At 32.3% G+C, this 19,826-nt stretch overlaps 1 long non-coding RNA gene across 1 annotated transcript; it reads left to right on the forward strand.

Annotated features, from left to right (window-relative positions):
• Nucleotides 1–867: 867 nt before the first annotated feature.
• Nucleotides 868–16,584, forward strand: LOC133200629 (uncharacterized). The gene is made up of 6 exons (XR_009722973.1): nucleotides 868–1,005; nucleotides 5,310–5,379; nucleotides 8,756–8,898; nucleotides 13,618–13,727; nucleotides 13,945–14,110; nucleotides 16,217–16,584. It is a non-coding gene; the product is annotated as an uncharacterized LOC133200629 (long non-coding RNA).
• The last annotated feature ends 3,242 nt before the right edge of the window (nucleotides 16,585–19,826 follow it).

Raw genomic sequence — 19,826 nt, forward strand, 5'->3', positions numbered from 1 at the left:
TTAAACTAGTGACTATTGTCTGCCCCAAAATAAATACAGGGACCCAAGACTTTATCTTTAAAATAATTAAAAATTCTTTTAAACAATGTATAAGTACTGCACAACAAATGTAAATCACATAACACATAAATATGCATAAACATTTAACACATACAACAGGGTGATTGGGCTATGTGTATGTTTAAGGTGTGCAATAGAACAACTCCTATGACACGATACAATATTTTACAAGATGGTGCGTATATATCGAATAAATTATGTAATATTTTGTTAGTATATTACTATATATAAGGTCTCTGGGTATTGCTAAGAGACCCCTAACATAGAATGAAATGCAAGTTGGGACCCATGCATACAGTTTACTCGTTTATTTAATTAGACGCATGCAATTTCTTCAATTTAAGAGCATATTTTATGATTAAACAAATGTCATTTCAAACTCTACCAGATATACTGTAATACAGTGCCCTACACTCAGTATGTGTACAGGGTGATAAAAAATACATTATAAATATTGCCATTTATCATGTTTATTTACCAATAATTTCAAAACTTTTTAATTCTGTATTGCATATTTATGAAAAAATCATGACGATACTATCATAAATTACTTGCAATAGGATTAATCAATAAAATAAATGAATTGTGCATTTCCGTCCTCATCACCATCTTTCTTCAGCATCGACTAATACGAGGTTCGACATGGCAATTACAAATAAATATTTATCTTTTTATTCTGTCTTCAAATGCTGTACAGCTGGTCTGAAAAAATGTGATGGATTACCAGAGGAAATAAGATCTGATTTATTAGAATTAAATGTTCTGTATTTTAAAAAAAAAACGGGTTGGCAATTTACGAAACAATAGTGGGTCGGGTTATTTAGCCAACCAAAATGGCAGTACAGGCTCCGACCGAGGACTGAGGAAGCTTAGGATGACTAATAAGAATGGTTGCGGCGAGTGTTTTGTTGTGGAAGTATTAGAAGAATGTGTAAGAAACATACGGTTAGTCGCCTAAGTTCAAATCTATCAAATTCAAAGTTTTAGTAAAAAGATATCTACAATTCTACACTTGGACGATACACTGATACACAGTCATTTAGCTGGTACAATCACTAGTTTAAGCTACGTAGCTTGAATTACCTATATAGCTTTATTTACCTACCTGAAATAGTTTTATTTAACTACTAAATCAAACTTATTTCTTTAATTAGCTTTTTTCTCAAGATGTGCAGAAAATCGCACTTTCGTGCAGTGATAATTTTCAACTTTTAGCTCATCTGAAAACAATTCATCATGTTCATGAAAAAAATTTCTCTTGAAAATGTGTCTTTCTCTGCGCAATTGCACTCAAAGTTATAAAAGTTTTAGGGCTATATACAACGCTCAGTTAATTTGTGACCAAACAGTTACTTCTTGAATGGATTAACAAAGAAGATCAGTTCAGGTAAACTTGATAATCGATTGGTAATTATTCAGCACAATGTGAAGTAATCATACTTATCCATACCTAACCGCACACAAAGTGGTTTATGGTTACTCAAACAGCAGAAATACATCTGTATTCCGAATGTCACAAACCCGCGCTTCACGACTCATGGTATTTTACCTTGCACAGTTACGTCTGTTCCTCGCATGACATATCCACACATTTGACAACCAACAAGTCATGAACATGCATGGTACACATGTATGTATAAAATAAAAAATTAAATTCATAGTTTAACTTGCTGTAATCCTTGTAACAACAGTAAAGCAGTGGAGATACCAAACACCAAAACCAAAAAATATAAAAACTCATTTTTTGTTTGCACTGCAATAGACTGGAGTCATCTGGAAGAGGAAGTAGTTGTAGATAGAATTTTCTAATCATTAAAATAATAATGTGCTTCAGACCCGGTTTAAGAGAGGTGTGGTGAGGGCTCGTCTGGAGATGCAGTTAGATTATTTAACTAATTTAAAAGTAGTTCATGCCCCAAAGCTATTAAAGAGTTTTAAGACCGTGTTACAACATCCTGGTGACTAAATGCACCCTCCTCCATCACATTAAAACCCAAGAAGATTCTTATAAATTTATACTGGTACATAAACAAATTGATTGAAGAAATGCCCATGTAGAAAATGCATGGTATTTTCTCGTCAATGTCGTAGCATTATACTGGTGGATGAAACTTGACATATTAGTATTGATAGAATACTTCCAATTACAATTACTTGTTTTTGATTTTAACCCAAAATCATTAAAGTCATGACTGTATTTGTAGACCCCTACAGTTTGGGGTATTTCGAATCCTGTGGGTACATGAGAGCAGATGAATAAAACACACATGCTGCACACTTGTTATATTTACATGTCAGATGTACACTCAATTTTAAGACAGGACCAAACTTTTACTAGTCAGTGTCGATCAGACATGCCTTATAAATGTTAAACCCTGTGTCCGAATGCATAAATATTTTTTACTTGCCTGATTCTGAACAGATTTAAAGAAATTTGTTGAACTTAATGAAGGCTAAATTAGCTATAAAATTAACTGACTTATTTAGATTTGTGTTATCATGAAGATAGAAATATTAATTGCACTCCTCCTCTCATTAGCAATATTTATCGAGGTATAACTGAGCGTTAAAGATGGAAAATTTATGCTATGCTTCAAGTACATATTTTAACTTCAGTATCTTGAATTGTAGGATATCACAAAGTTTTTTCTAGGACCCATTAGGTGCGATGTTTATAATCTACACTGAAATGCTTAAAAATGATTTTTTATACTACTAGTATCATTTACATTTTTGAAATACATTTTTTAATAATTTTTTTTATCATGTTTTTATCACAAATATAGTTTCAATATATATACCATGAAGAATTCACATCACATCAGAAACAGTTAATAACAAATGCCAGAAACAAATACAACAAAACAGAAACAGTTGTAACACCCTCTTGATCATCCTCGTGTGCTTTTATGCTATATATTATAATAGCTCGGGTTCAAGATTTAATGCTGTTGGTTGCTAAGCAAATGTAAACAAAAAATGGGGCATAGTTCCAGGGCTTGACATTGTACGCTCATCCACTTGTCCAGTACATGTACCAGTAAAATTTTTCATGAACAAGTGATAATTGCTGACCACTTGTCCGATTTGACAAGGGATATTTTTCTAGGAAGAATTTTTTATAGCTGAGCATGAAAACTTAAAGAATTAAAATTTGTTGTCAACTTTTTATCGGAGGTTCAAAATGAAAACATGCCATGCATGCGGTTTGTAAATAGTTAAATGTTGATCCTGCTTGTAATAATGATGGCCCTGGTTGTCAAACTTGATCAGGAACAATGTTACTATGAAACTTGTCTGAAATATCTGATGTTTTTCAGGCATTTGTCACAATTTTAATTTTAATATTTAAAGTACCATGAAGTTGACTACTTAGAACTACAGTAACTTTGAAATGTGTACTTTTACTGAAGGAAATTTGGGTTTTTATTATCTGGCAGGAGAGCTTTAGCAAAAGACAATTTACGCTACAAAGGATAAGCAAAAGAAGGCAAAGAAAAATTTGAAGTCATATAGTCAGCTATTTCTTGTTGTTACTATTTTTCTTTCATACATGTAATTATATAACAAGATTTACATCTACTTTAGGATAGGATGATACAGTTTAGTAATTTGCAATAGATGTGTCCACTCAAAATCTCAAAAACAGACTCCATGAATGTATTATTTTATACTATTGTAATGTACAATATTTTTTCAAATTGTTAAATAGGTCTTTTATGAAATACAGTGTATTTTCATACAAGTAAAAGTTATGTTCAGACAAGTAAATTTCACAGTCACTTACTTCGAGGGTAACATGCCAGAATATTTTCCCCAATTGTGTCACCCAATGTCGAATGCATATCTTGTCATTTAATTATTCAGTTTTATTTATTTTAATATATTTATATCCAAAAACCTTATTGCTTATGTAATTGCTAGTCATGAGGACCCCTGGAGATAAGCCTATTATGGCAATAGATGGGACTGGAAAAAAAAACCCCTTTGAGAAACAGATAATTGAGGTTTCAAGAATAGAGGGTAAAGTTCATAAACTCACTGAACTTGAGCACTTAGACATATCCATGGTATTTGAGAAAGAGTTTTAAAATACATAAGTAAAACTGTCATTAACAATAAATTTTATTTCTCCATCTTTTATTTTAGCGCACCTGAGCCAAAGGCTTAAGAGAGGTTTTCTGATCAAAATTTGTCTGTTGTCTGTCACTGTTGTTGTTGGAGGCGGCGACATAAACTTTTCACATTTTCATCTTTTTCTCTAGAACCACTTTGCCAATTTAAACCAAACTTGCCACAGAGCATCCTTGGGTAAAGGAAATTCAAGTTTGTTCATATGAAGGGCTACACCCTCTTTCAAGGGGAAATAATTAAGAATTGTTGTAAATTTAATGGCATCTTTAAAAAAAATTCTTCTCAAGAATCAGTGGACCAGAAAAGGAAATTTCTGTGAATTTTAAAGCTTCATTACTGTGGGCCAGAAAATGAAAATTCTTTGAAAGCTTCATTACTTAGTGTACATTCAGGTTTGTTTAAATCATGACCCCCCAGGGTAGGGTGGGGCCACAATGGACAATCAAATTTTTACATATGAATAAATATACATCATCATGTGTAGTAAAAAGAAAAGTAGAACAGCAAGGCCATAGTGACTCAGGTGAGCATTGTTGCCCATGGCCACTTGTTCTTTTTACAGGCATTTTTTACTTTGACAAATTGCACTTTAATAATATAATTATAAGCATAAATTGGATAATATTTTATTAACCATAACATTGTTAATCAAACTTCGGTATAACTGTGAAATTAACTTGTCAAATGACTAGAAATTTCTTACTGAATCTAGATATGGATATACATGTACAGTTCTACAACACTTAAAATTTTACTGTGGCTCAGCACACATAAACAGAAATTTTTGGAGATCAATAACATTTTGTCGAAATCAAAGACAAAACGAAATGCTTGGGTATTTATTTACAAAGTTTGATTTGTTAATTTTTTACCATATGAATAATTTACCCTTTCTTTCCAGTAGACCCTTGTTATGCCATGCTTAGCTTAGAGCCAGGAATAGCAAATCAAAATGAACTTAGTCAGTTGTTCTTGTTTGTAGAAAGAGACAATTTCTTTTCAGGTTCTTTTCCGGTTTCTCATTTTAGGCCTACAGTATTTATTTTTGACTCAAATATTAGGAATATTATACTTGTGGGCAATCAATGAATTCAAAGAATACTCTTTTTTTTTAGGTGTTCATGATGCAACTTCCTGGATGGTGTGTAAACTGTTTATCAGCATGTGAAATCAACATGATTGAAGGTATCTTACCTATCAATAATATCAATTTTCTCTGTTAAAAGCTGCATAAGGAATATATTTTATTTCTTATCTCAAATTTTTGTCCAAGCATCATTCATTTTTTCTTCATCTTTTATCTAGTGAGGGTCATATTAATTGATTAATTTAATCAAGGCTTTATTGTAAAATGAAGTGAAATTATTTCCTTGTGTATGACCTTTAAAGGGGCATAGACTCAGATTTTAAGTTAATATTTTCTCAAATTTTCGACTAGATTATGACATATGTGTGGCTATAGTATTTCACAGGGAAATATCATAAAAAAACTTATTTTACCTGGAAATTATTGAAACTACGAATTTAGGGAGGCATTTGATTGACACATCCTTGCGCTTTCACAAACGCCATTTTCACAGTATTTGTGCTAATTGTGTTGCACTTGGACCAAAAAATAAAAAGTCAAACAGCACATTATTGACATGTTTTCTAGAAAGTACAATACCTATGCAAATGAGTCCCAAATTTTTTTTATATAAGCATTCTTAAGAAAAAAGTTATGCGAAGTCAAATTTTGGGCGAGACCTTGTGTTGCGGACACTACATTACACCTGTTATGTCTAAAATAAAATATGAAAGATATTTATATATTCCAAACTTCTTGCGCGTTTTGATTATGTGCCTAATTGCAGTGAAATAAAAGAAAAATCTCGTGGTTCTCTTTGAAAACAAAAATTTTACTCACATTAATGACTTGCTAATTTTTTTGCCTAATTTATCTCCCTTCCTTAAGTTTATCTACCTTTACAATCACACATAAGACCTATATAATTATCATGTGAAAATTAAATTGAATACTTCTGAATTTCAAATACATTTGTCATAACACCCTGGATATCTTTGTTTGTATCTTGTCTAGCTTTGAAAATGCATAGCATTTTTGTTGCGGACACTACAAGTAACCATAAGAATAATCTTTTGTCATTTTTATAAAAATAATTGTTGATAAATGTTCATTTCTAGGCTGAATTATATACCACAGGATCAACTCTTGAAAACGTATCATATAAAAAGATGCAGAATGTGGTTTACTGAGATGAAAATAACCACATAACAAGGACCATTAATTATTTCTTGATGTATAATTGTTCTGCAGTTTTAAAAAATGTCTATGATTTTACTTATTTTAATACAATTAAAAAAGTTATAACAAATAGTTTTATAGATAAATTCAATGAATTAAAGAATTTACTGAGGCATCCATAATTTTTTTTTCAGTATTGAAATTGTTGCGGACACTACTAGGGGTGAAACGATACACCTCCTTCACGGTTCAATACGTATTGTATAATTTTGTCTCGGTTCGGTTTTTTTTTTCGATACGATACATTTTGATAGAAAGAAACAAATTCAACATGGTTTTATGCTTTCTTTTTCTAAATCTAGTCACATATTTTACGAATTTTATTTGCAAATTGACTAGAAGAAATTGATCAAAATTATTTGACTGTCAAAATTATTTTACAAGCTATCAGTCATCAAAAATTTTACGTTTTCTCTACTTATTTATACTGAGTAACGTGTTTTACTTTATGCCAAACCCGACTGAATAACGATTCCTACCGAAAATTGAACCGACCCAAAAAATAGAGATTTTGCACCGTGTATCAAACCGAGAAAAAATACCGCGGTGAACCGTTTCACTCCTAGACACTACAATATATTGAAATATTGCTATATGACACCATATTTGGTTTTAATGGAGTAAACTGAAAATTTTAATCTCTAACTAGTTCTATATGTACAGTAAATGGTGTTATATTATAGGGAAATAAAAAAGGCTAGTCGAAAATGGCTTTCCGGCCTGGAAAATAAAACCCATATATATACCAATAAGATTGAAGTGTTATCTTGTACAAAAATCACCATTTGTTATCATAATCCAGTTAACTAATTGTATTATCAAAGGAGCAAAATATCAGAGAAATGTTTTACATTTCAAAAATACTTAATGAAATAAAAAAGTGAAAATAATAAATGAATGTGGTATATAGTTATTACTGTAGTGTCCGCAACACAACTGTATTAATTAGAACTACTCTTATTAATTAACAATTAACATCTTGATATATTCTTTAGTTTCCACTTATTCAGTTTTAAATACCACATGAAAATTATTTTTCAATATATAACATAAGACTGACAATTGAAAGATTTTGAATATTATGTATAAACAAGTCGTTATAGGTGTTATTCAAAGTATGAAGTTATAGTTCCACTAAGTTTTGTAACCTTACATATTTGTATTGAATATTTGGACAATTATAGTGATGATCAATTGAAATCATGTTGCATTTCTTTGAAGAAACTGTGAATTTAAAAAGCTGTTGCGGACTCTACAGCGTTGCGGACTCTACAAAACACAATATATTTGCCAGAATTCCAAGCTACACTGAGCTAAAGTCTGATATTTTTTGGTAGATGGATTAGTAGCTGTACTGGCCTCTTACATGTAAAATAAAAGAAATATAATTCATAATGCATTGAATAAGCACATGTTGCGGACACTACAGAATTTTGGGACATTTTTATGCCAGTAAGAAGAAAGTGTGTCATTTTCTAAAGTTTTCAAGAATCCACTCAAACTTTTCTTTATTGTTTCATTTATCATTTAACTCTAATTTTAAAATGAATCTAAAGTAAGAGTAATGCATTAACATATATTTTTTTAAACTGCAAGTTCAAACAGTAGAATTATATTAAATTTCATAACGTATCTGGATTTTCACATATTTAAATATTATTTCGCTAATATTTTGTTGATTTACACACAGTAAATTGCATATAAAAGAGGGATAATTTCACAATGATTTGACATCTATGACTAAGAGTTTCTATTGTAAATCTCCTGAAACAAAAACTGGAAAACAAAGCCATTTTTCAGCTGCAACAGCATAACGCAAAATATACCCCATATTTTAGGTAGTAAATCTTTGATATTTTTATTGTTTAGAACATGGGAGTGTTATATATCATTTAACTTGTTAGGGGTACCATTTTGTCATAATTTGGTCATAATTGTTAAGGGTTTAATCATATATTTTGATGCAGAGTGCATTATAACATAAGTGAGTATGAAAAAACACAAATACTGTGAAAATGGCGTTAGTAAACTTCATCCTTATGTGATATGTCAATCAAACGCATCCCGAAATTCATAGTTTCAATAATTCACAGATAAAATAAGTTTTTTATTATATTTCCATGTGAAATGCTATAGCAACATATATGTCATGATATAATACAGACAATTTGAGAAAATATTTCAAAATGTCGAATCTGTGTCTATGTCCCTTTAAGAGTAACAGGTAATTTCACTTTTGAATTTTTCTTATTTCAGGAGAAGTCTCCCTTGTTAAAGATCAGCAATGGCAGATAAACAATGCATGATGCAATCTACTCACTAAAAAGATTACACCAATACATCCCATGCTTGTATTTCTACCTATCACCTATGTAATCTTTGTCATGATCTTCAGAGAGGTAAGAAAACAAATTATGAAAAAAAAATTTTGGTAAAAGCGACACTTAGACATCACTTTACATGGTGTCTGTCTGTCTGTCATACCCTAGATCCTGAGAACTGTAAGAGGAATGGATTTGATACTTTGCACTTGCATTGCTTGGCAATTAGGCTTTTGTAAAATACCATATACAGTCAAACTCGTTTACATTGAAATTTAAGGGACCTTGAGATTTATTTCAAATTAACCGAATTTCATTATATCTGTGTGCTATGAATTACATAAAAAATGTAGATACAGTTGAACTTCGTTATCTGGAACACTGATATCTTGAATACCATGGATATGTCAAAGTGATTTGCTGTCCCAACCACTTATTCTTTAAATATTTTAACTTCAATATCTCGAATCCTCAGATATCTCTAAGTTTTTTCTCGGTCCCTTCAAGTTCGAGGTAACGAGGCTTGACTGTACAGTAAAAAAAATATACATGTGAGAATTCATATTTTTACATAACATTACATGCAGTGTTTCAGAAATGTACTTATCTCTATTTTTCAAAAGAGTCCTAAATTTTTCTTACTGTTTTATTTTTTTTTTTGATTTGTGTTAGAAAACTATCAAGACTATTTATACACGAAAAAAGTATTGCTTTATAAAATATCTTATCGAAATATTTTGGTCAATACACAACCCTATTCTCCACACACCAATTTACACATGGCACCCCTACATATTTTATCCATGTCAGTCTTAATGCCGTAGTTAGAAAATAAAAATGGCGACTAATATGTTCCGGTGAGAAATGCTCAATGATTATTGTTTTATCTATAGAACACATAATTAAATTTGTACAGGTCCACCAACATCAAATCACCTTTGAAAAATTAACACGTGCTAGTCGTATATAGTTAGTCACCTGAGTCCACTTGTCGCAATTGGCAACTTCAATGTACCCGTTATCAAAACTGCTATAAGCTTTGTGTTCAGCGGACCCCAAAATCACTTCAAATTAACAGAGTTTTTCAAGTTAACCGATTTCAATCTAAACGAGTATTTATTGCAAAGAAACTGCACCAGCATTTTAGGAGAAACCAAATTCATTTCAAACAAACTGATTTTTCAAACAAAGAGAGTTCAATGCAAGTGAGTTCGTTACATTACAATTCAGTTGACCTTGACCTTTGGCTTTATAAAATCACTCTGGTGGTTGATTGAATCATTATTATTATTATTATTATTTTTTTTTTTTTTGATTTTGAGAGGCAGGATTTTGATAATTAGCATTTATATCACATGTTACTGTATATGAGCTCATGACACTGTACTTTGAAACTGTATGCAATATAACCACACAAACTGAAATTTAAATACAATGAAAAGACATCAGGATGGGTATACCAAAAGTATCGATACAGACTGAAGAGAGACTGAAATCTCTTTTGGAAGATATCTGGGATAAAGATATATTTATTAAAAATAATTATTTTAATTATACCCCCACTCCGAAGGAGAGGGGGGTATGCTGTTTTACCCTTGTGTGTCTGTCTGTCTGTGTGTCTGTCTGTCTGTCCGTAACAAATATTTCGTCACAGTTTTCTCAGCAACTACTCATCGCAGATGCTTGAAATTTTAGCACACACTTTGTTGAGGTATGCCATATGGTGGGATTCATTTTTTGTACGAATCTGATTTCAACTTCCTGTTTATCCGTGCATCTGTCTGTACCATACATAACAAATTTTGGTTGCAGTTTTCTCAGCAACTACTAATTGCAGATGTTTGAAATTTTAGCACATTCTTTGTTTAGGCATGCCATATGGTAGGATTTATATTTGTACGAATCCGATGTCAACTTCTTGTTTATCCGTGCATCTGTCCGTACCATACATAACAAATTTTTGTCACAGTTTTCTCAGCAACTACTGATTGCAGATGCTTGAAATTTTAGCACACTCTTTGTTTAGGCATGTCATATGTTGGGATTCATTTTTGTACGAATCCGATGTCAACTTCCTGTTTATCCGTGTGTCTGTCCGTACCATACGTAACAAATTTTGGTCCCAATTTTCTCAGCAACTACTGATTGCAGATGCTTGAAATTTTAGCACTTTCTTTGTTTAGGCATGTCATATGGTGGGATTCATTTTTGTACGAATCCGATGTCAACTTCTTGTTCACCCATAACTGAACTTGTGTATATTCACATCAGAATGTATATTCACATCAAAGCAGGGGTATTACTAGTGAACATTGGCTCACAGACTTCTTGTTAATTTCAATTTTATAATTCACTTTAGCTTTGAAGGGTGGGGAATCATATATCTATTGTCAGATTTTATATGATAAATGCTATTCTGTATGGGTCTTACTATTTGTGGATTTTTTTTTCTTTGCTATATAAGGGCTATTTTGAAATTAATGAGACATTTACTTTTACTCTATAAAAGAAAGACATAAATTCATGAAAATTTGTCAACATTTTAACAAGAACAAATAAAACAGCTATGCAAAATTTCTAATTGATAGGATAATTAGACATGTCCCATTGGAATTATAAACTTGCATATGTCTATTGACCTAAAGCAGCATTGCTTCTTCATTTTCATCTCATGCCAGCCATAGATCTTTACCATGTTGAGACAGTCTGGAAGCTTTAATGCTTCTTTCTCTGTCATCACAGAAACTAATCAACTGATTGAGATGAAACCTTTTTAGGGTTAACAGGCATGTTGTGTAGATGTGCAGAAGGAAGGTCATTTTACCCACACTTACATGCACATGCGTGCGCGTGCAAGGAGTGAAATGACTGAAGCAATTGAAACACCATTAACCTTCCTGTTTTTTTATGATATGCTTTGAACTTCATTTTATAGACTTATATTAGTGGTGTAGACAAGAAGAGGTGGTTGAATTAGCAAGAAAGCATGTGCATGCATGTGTGCTTTGCTCTGTTTGACTGACACAAAAAATCTCAATAACCTTTGTGTTTTTTGATGAAATGCTTTGAAATTTAAAACATAGTCATACACAACAAGGCTCTACATTTTGATATAATATATGAGATATTGTGAAAACACGCTCATGCAAGTGTGCTGCAATTTGATTGGCTTAAACTTTAAATGGCTGTTACAGTAGTAACTTTCTTAGTTTTTAACAAAACTGGATGGAATTCAGAATATAGATAGGTGTAATGGGTTCCTACATTGTGCTACTATGAAAATTGAATGCAAGAACGTGGATTCTGATTTGCTAATACTTATATGGCTGTATCTCTCATAGTTTTCAATGAAAATCTTTAGATTTCTTACATAGCTATTTATTGTGAGTCTCTTCACGAGGAAGGAATATGAAATATTTAGAAAATATGGGCATGTGCATGCGCTAGAGGTGTAACGATACAGCAATACATCGATCGTATTGATCGCAAGGGCTGACGATACGCGTATTGTATTGCCATGTATGTATTGTGATACAGTAGAAGATAATTTTCATTGTTTTGTTTGTAACTTCTACATTCAACCTAACAAATTTTAATGTTTTAAAATGGCTAAAAAAAAGGTAGCAAAGAAAAAATACAATATCAAGACTATAAATCCACCTTTTATTAACTTTGATAAGGGTTATCAAGATATTCTTTGTATATTTTCTATAACTGTGGAGTTAGCAAAGAATTATATGTTTAGATAAAGCTTAATTCAATTGGTGACCGCTGTATCATGGTACATGTTGTATATCACATGACCGTATCATGATATGTATCATATCGTTAGGTAGTTTGCGATACTCAGGCCTAGCATGCGCTGAAATCCAGTTGGTTAATACTCGAAGAACTATACCAGTGTTGTTTTTCAAATAAATACTACTGAAAATAAAGTATAGATTTATTAAACAAAAGAATTGTAAATGAAATGAAGCCTGTAATGAATGGGGCCCATAAGAGAATGGGGAAGTGTTTGGGGAACATCTGAAACAGTTCCCTTTACAGTTAGCACTAGTTGTTATTGTTTTAGAAGATCTTTTAGTCTGGAAAAGAGTTCTCCACAGAGCTTCGTAAAATTCTAGGTATGCTTGCTGTGTCGTGTTGACATCAAAATCTATTTTATTGATGTAATCAGATATCTATACCAAGCTTAGATTTTTTTATGATCTCCGTATTTCTGATTGAAATTCTAAGAAGCTTGCACAAAATGAATTGAAATGAAATTGAAAAAATAAATACCGATATATAATTTGAATTATTTTCGCTCTTGCTGTATATGGGTCCACTGGGAGTTGGAACATAGGTATAACATATTTCAATATATGATTTCGTGACGGCACCGGGTACCCCTTCTATGTACCCATTAATATACCATTGAAAAGAAGAAATAAAATATTTGTAAAATATTTGTTGCTTTTATTAATTCTTAGTGTTTGTCAAACGTATATGCCATTTTTCACCAAAAGGCATTACTTGGAAAGAAAAATAAACACTATGTACTAATAATCTCTTAACAACCCTCATAATGCTTGTATCAAATAATATTTGACCACCCTTAGATTTTCTTTTAATCTTAAATAATGATGCTGTTCATCAGGCGACACATGTGTTCCTTGGAACAGTCTTTTAATTTTAGCTAGCAAGATTATTTGGACTTAAAAGTCAAGTCAATAATCTTCTAACAAACATTTTCTTCTGTCATGTTTAATTCATAGTCACTAGGCAACACTGAAATTTCCACTCATTGCTTTTCAGTCATCGACAGGAAAAGGAATTACCGGTAAGTTGACAGGACTTTCCACACTGTTTCTGGTAGCAGCTTATGATTGAATTGATGGTAGAAGACATGGCCCACTTAATCAAAGGTAAATCTCATGGAATAGTGCTAATAGTACTGATATTTTTTTTTACTCTGTTTTGCATTGAAGCTTTAGGTCAACGGCAAATTTTCTTTGTGTGGATTCTTTTATTCTTCTCAGAAATGTGTGGCTGCTAATTAAGCCATAGCTGTCTGTTTTCTTTGAGAATCAAAGAATTGCAGCAAGTCTTTTAGGTTTTCAATGAAATTTCCTTGTTTTTCAGATAATCCGTATAGAGTGGCACCTTAACCATCACTGGTGAAATAGAAGATGACTAGTGGATGGTCATCACTTTGCAGCTCACTTTCACTTTCTGCAGCCTATCTCTTCTCATCCACAATCATTGTCTTTGGAGGAATGGTGACAGTGCAGTCCTCATGGCTGGGCAGGTAACTTCCTTTCCTTTATTTCTCAGCTTTCACCTTTCTTACAAAATTTATTTCCATAGAACACTGCTACAATATTCTTCCTCTAAGAACACAGTATATGTCACTTGGGTAGCACCTTAGAATTGGGTTTTCCCAGTGGCACTGAAGGTGGCATTTTTGTATTGAGCATCTCCTTCCACTCTGATACGTGTATCAGGAGTCCCCATTTTTCATTTAGATCCTGAATGTTCTGTCTTATATTCATCATGCTGGTCTTCTACCCCCACAATAAAGGTTGGGGGAATATATAAGAATCACCTTGTCAGTCTATCAGTGCCAACTTGTTGGTCATTGGAAGCTCAAACTTGGTACAAAGAATGTTTATGACCTGTTGGTGTGTCAAGATCTTGACCCAAGGTCATTCCGGCTAGTTCAACAGGGTTTGACACTAAGGCATGTTTGACCCAGTCTAGTAAATGAGTGGTCCAGTCGTGTAAAAGACCAATTGGTCGTATTGATAAAATAACTGTTGATCCCCCATTTCAGTCCTTCAAATAAATAATCTAAAAACTTTCAAAGAAAGGACAAGGTATGGTAATGGCCGAATCTGGCCCCTTATTTGATGTAAAAATCAGAACACAGTTAAAATTGTGATAGTTTGTAGGTAAGAATTAAAAATAATGCTTGTTTTAAAACCAGCACTAATTTTGATTCAAAGCTTACATGGAGGCCACAAGAGGGTGTAGAAGTACTGTAGGTTATTTTTCAGAATTTTCTCAATTCTGGTCGCATTTTGTCAAATTTGAGATACTTTTCACTTTGGGAAATATAGAGCACAAGGCTGCCTATCTGAGATTTTTATACATAAGATGCATCTGATACTAGTGTATGAAATATATAAATTTGGTAGATAGGCAAGCTTGTGCTCTATGTTTTCTGAACCAAAATGTGCTGTAAAATCAATGAAAATTTGCATAAAATGAGAAAATTCGGAAACTGACATATTTCCTGACCTTCCTGTGGCCTCTGTGTATCCCATAACTTAGAAACAATACTCAATTTATGGCAGGGGTGACGTCAGGTTTTTAACTGAAAAACTGTTGCAACATTCTAAAAGACACCCCAAACCAGGGGCCAAAAAGGGATCTTAGCCTATCTTATCCTTTCTTATATGTTAGATTGTAAACAGTCATTGCTGTGTAAAAAAAAAATCCCCACATGACCCAATCACTATTTTTAGCCACAGCTGTTATTAACAAGTCGAGGTCAAAACTACTTTTGTTCAGTACAATGTTTCAATATGATGTAAATAGTTATGTTTAGTATAGTTTTAAACTAATTTATTAATATTAACGATAATTATTTTATGAAAGTTTGTTGAATCTTTAGGGCTCATATTGCTCAAATGTCCTGATGAACCCGACTTGATTGGCAGGATCCCATCAAACAGTCTGTCAAAATTCAAGGTCACTGACAGAAAAGATATAAACTTCTTGTCCAGGATATCAGTTAGCAATGGAGAATCATTGAGGCTCATTCTTGGTACAAAGATTATTGAAGACCTGAGAGTGTGTCATGACCTTGGCCCATGGCAATTCTGGCAAGTTCAAGGTCACTGGCTTAAAAAGGTATAAAACACTTGTGTAGGCTGTAACTTTGTAATGGAGAATCATTGGAAGCTCTTACTTGCTACAAAGATTGTTTATGACCTGGAAGTTTGTCTTGACTTTGACCAAGGTCATTCTGGCAAGTTCAAAGTCACTGGCAGATAAGAGATAACATTCCTGTCCAGTCAATAACTTTGTTACTGAGCTTTAATTTGCTACAAAAATTTTTTTTGACCTGAAGGTCATTGTGACAAGTTCAAGGTCTCTGGCAGAAAAAAATGCAAGTCTATTATTTTGTATTAATGGAGAAAAATTGGATGTCCATATTTCACTCTTAGATTACTCATGTCCAAAGATCTGTCATTTTTTAACCAAAGTCATTTTGGTAAGTTCAAGGTCACATTTACACATTCTAAATAAAAGAATTGCAGCAGGGTTATAACCTTATTATTTTGTGAGATCGCTCACAGCACCTTTAGCTGACATAAGTGATGTAATAATTTTTCTCACTTTGTTTCAGGTCTACTGCATGTTGACAGCTGATACTTGTTCTCTATTTGCTCCGAGAGGCCTACTACACATTACCTCAGTTATGACTGTACTCGTGCTGGCTTTTATGATGTTAATTTCCTTTACCTGCACTGCGTTAAACTTGGTCAATTCTGTTACTGTCGCTCACCAACAGATGAAAATAAGATTTAGCTGATCCTGCCAACATTGTGACATAAGCGGTCCAATGTCCAATATCTCACTCTGCAGTCAAACATCATATTTTTATGAACGCTCAGTAAAACATTGGAAATGTTAGACTTTTTTAGTATTGATTTATATAGTTATATATTTTTAAAGTAATAACAATTCTTTTTATTGATGTATGTTTAAGTATGCAAAAAGGAACATTGATGATATTTATCTTCTGAATAAAATTTTATATCGATAATTTATGCTCTTGTTTATACAAACCGCAAATGAGGCTTTCTATTCATTAGGAACTGGACCCATAATTACTTTCTTAAGGAGGAATGCCACACCAAAATTTTATTCCATTGGTCTTAAGACATCCATGTTAAGGAAGCTCTAAACACTAATGAAAAATGCTTTTTGGGCTTTGAGAAAAATATATCGTATAAAGGTGCACATATTCAGTGTATCAAGTTCATTTTCAACATAGGGTGCCTGCCTTATTTCTGTAGAAAAAAATGTTCAAAGACAATGAACTATTTGTGAACAGAAATCACTGTTGTTTACTAGCATCAGGAAAATTAATGAAAATAATGTATTCAATTACTTAATCTTGGTCTAACATAACATTAAGAATACTTTAATTCATAAGAAATTGTGTCATTAACTGTAGATTCCCATTTATACTATTTTTCTTCTAAGGGCAAATCACTCAATAAAAATACCCTACGAATAGAACTCTTTAGTGTGCAGTGTTTAGAGCTTCCTTAAGTCATGGTTTCAGCATTGAAAGGCCTAGCTCTTAATTATTTTATAAGAATTTTCTCCAATTTTTCATAGAAAATGAAAAAAAAAATGTTTTATTTGCAAATAAGATGCTTTATAGTTAAAAATTTGATGTTAATGAATGCATAATGTAAATATCTCATAAAATATGTGAAGAAAAGCCAGATAGACATTTTAATTCTTTTACTAAAATTTTTTTTTTTTTCGAAAAAGTACATTATTTGTGAATATCTTCAAAACATATGGATAATATATTCAAAAAACAAGTCACAGCTACAAAGGATATGTTAGACAATCATATTTGAAAAAGAAATTGAAAGGAAATTGCGAAATTTTAGAGAAATTATTTTTTTACAAATTTTAGCCGATCCCGATCGAAATTAAACTGATCCCAACCAGAATTTTATTATAATTGATAATAGATAATATTTTCACAAGGAATACAAGTTTGTTTAGGTGTAATACGCGTTAAAAAGTAATTGAACTTGATAAATAAATAAATTTCTTAGTGGTAAATACTTAAAGAAGGCAATAATTTCATCTTATTTATTTTGTGTTAATTTTGATCGGGATTGGTCTAAATATTGAAAAAAATAGTTTCCCTAAAATTTTGCAATTTCAATTTCTTTTTTAAAATATGGCTGACTAACATGTTCTCCATAGTTCTGACTAGCTTTATGAAGATTTTATCCATAGGCTTAAAAAAATATTCACAAATAATGTGTTTTATTTTCATAAATAAATTTTTTACTTAAAATATTTAAATGTCTATCCAGGTTTTCTTTAGATATTTTATTACAGATTCATATTATATATACATTAACAGCAAATGCTTAAATTTGTTGTTTATATCAAAAATATTTGTAAAAAAAAAAAAAAAAAAGCTTTCCAAGAACTACATGTGTAAAAGTTTTTGGTCAGCAAAGATGCATTTCATGCGAGAGGCGCACCAGTCATTGTCGGATTATTTTTTTTTTAATATTCACTGGTATTAAGCCGATATCTGTACCAGTAGGTACGCATATCCCAAGATGACGTCCAGCTTGACACTTTCATGAGTTTACACCGCTTGATTTTGTTATTTTTGTCATATTTCATTAAATGAATCAAAGTGAATTGTAGATTTATTGAGTCTTAACAATTAGCTAGCGACAAGCAGAGTTGAATAAAACCTACAAATAAATCATATATCTCGTATGAAGGTGATAAGCGTACCTTGATGTTTTGGACATAAAAACCATGTGTAAATGATATCGGTACCTGCTAGTTTTATTTTTTTTTTATTTTTTTTTTTTTGCATTTTAACAATTTGCGCATAAATGTATCTGTCAAATATTTCACAGGAACGTAGCATCGTTTTTGAAAAAAGGGGGGGGGGGGCAGCAAGAGAAAAAATTCAACATACTCGAAAATCCTATTTCGTGGGAGGTGTAAGTGGGGGAGGGTAGGTGTTTCATCTTTCAGTACCAAATTTTATTAATACATTACCCTGAATTGACTATACTGCAACAAAAAAGGGGGAGCTGCCCTTTCAATGAATGAAATATATGTAGATAACGAACGGTATTCAAGCTCAAATGTCCATTAAACAATACAAATCGGGAGCAGAGCAAACACGCACCTCTAAAATGTCAGAGGTGGGATCAGATGCCATGGAGGAGCAAGCATCCCCTGCCGACAGGTCATACCCGCCGTGTGCTCCTTGTCATGATCGTGAAATATGGAAAAATCCGTCGACAATGAACCTTTTCAATCGCGAAAAGTAAAGTTTGTAGTTTCAAGTCTGTAACAATGTTTTTTTAAGGTGGAGAGGGGTTGAGCCACAGGAAAACATTCAGGATTTTTTTTAAATGTTAAAAAAGCAAAATGTTTACAAGCAATAAAGGGAAATAGGCTGTTGACTATTTTACAAAACTTAAATTCTTAAAACTGAGAAAGGAGGGGGAGGGGATGTTGTAATACTCTCATTTTCTTTTCTGCACGAAATATATTCTGTACAATACGGTGCAAGTGGTTCAACGCTACCACAGAAAAGTGTGGAAAGTGTGTGTTTGGGGGGGGGGGGGGTCTCAGTTTAAATAATACCATGCATACAGGTGTATCTGCAAAAGACGGATGGGTCCAAATCCAAATCTTATGTAGAGAAAGAATACATATACTTTTACATGTACCGGTAAATACAATGTATAAAAATGTTTGTTTGTTTGTTTGCTTAGTTGTTTAACGTCCCTTCGAGAATGTTTCAATCATATTGAGACGCCAACACTTGCTGGTGGGGGGCTGCAAACTTAGACCTGTACTCGACACTTGCGGCTTTTGAGCAGAGAGAGACATTTTTCGTGCCAGCATCTACTGCGACAAGGGACTTCGGTTTATACGGTCTTATCCTAAGGACCGGTCTCCACCCTATATAGTACGGAAATAATCCATACATTGTAAAAACAGTTTAGAAATGAGGCAAAAATAATAATTATATACATTTTTGTATGCTACGAAGAGATGCAAAAACAGATATATTCGAGGAGCCGTAACATATTTGGAGATTCGACCGTACATTATTTCGCCTACCACAATATCGAAGTGTATGCTTAAATCTTTGATAAAGTCCCAATATTCAATTACATTGTGACCCATATTCTTTTTCTTGAAATTTTGGGTTTTCT

The sequence above is a fragment of the Saccostrea echinata genome, unplaced genomic scaffold (assembly GCF_033153115.1).
Source record: "Saccostrea echinata isolate AGI-Se365-2 ecotype Australia unplaced genomic scaffold, CSIRO_AGI_Sech_v1 ptg000040l, whole genome shotgun sequence".
NCBI lineage: Eukaryota > Metazoa > Mollusca > Bivalvia > Ostreida > Ostreidae > Saccostrea > Saccostrea echinata.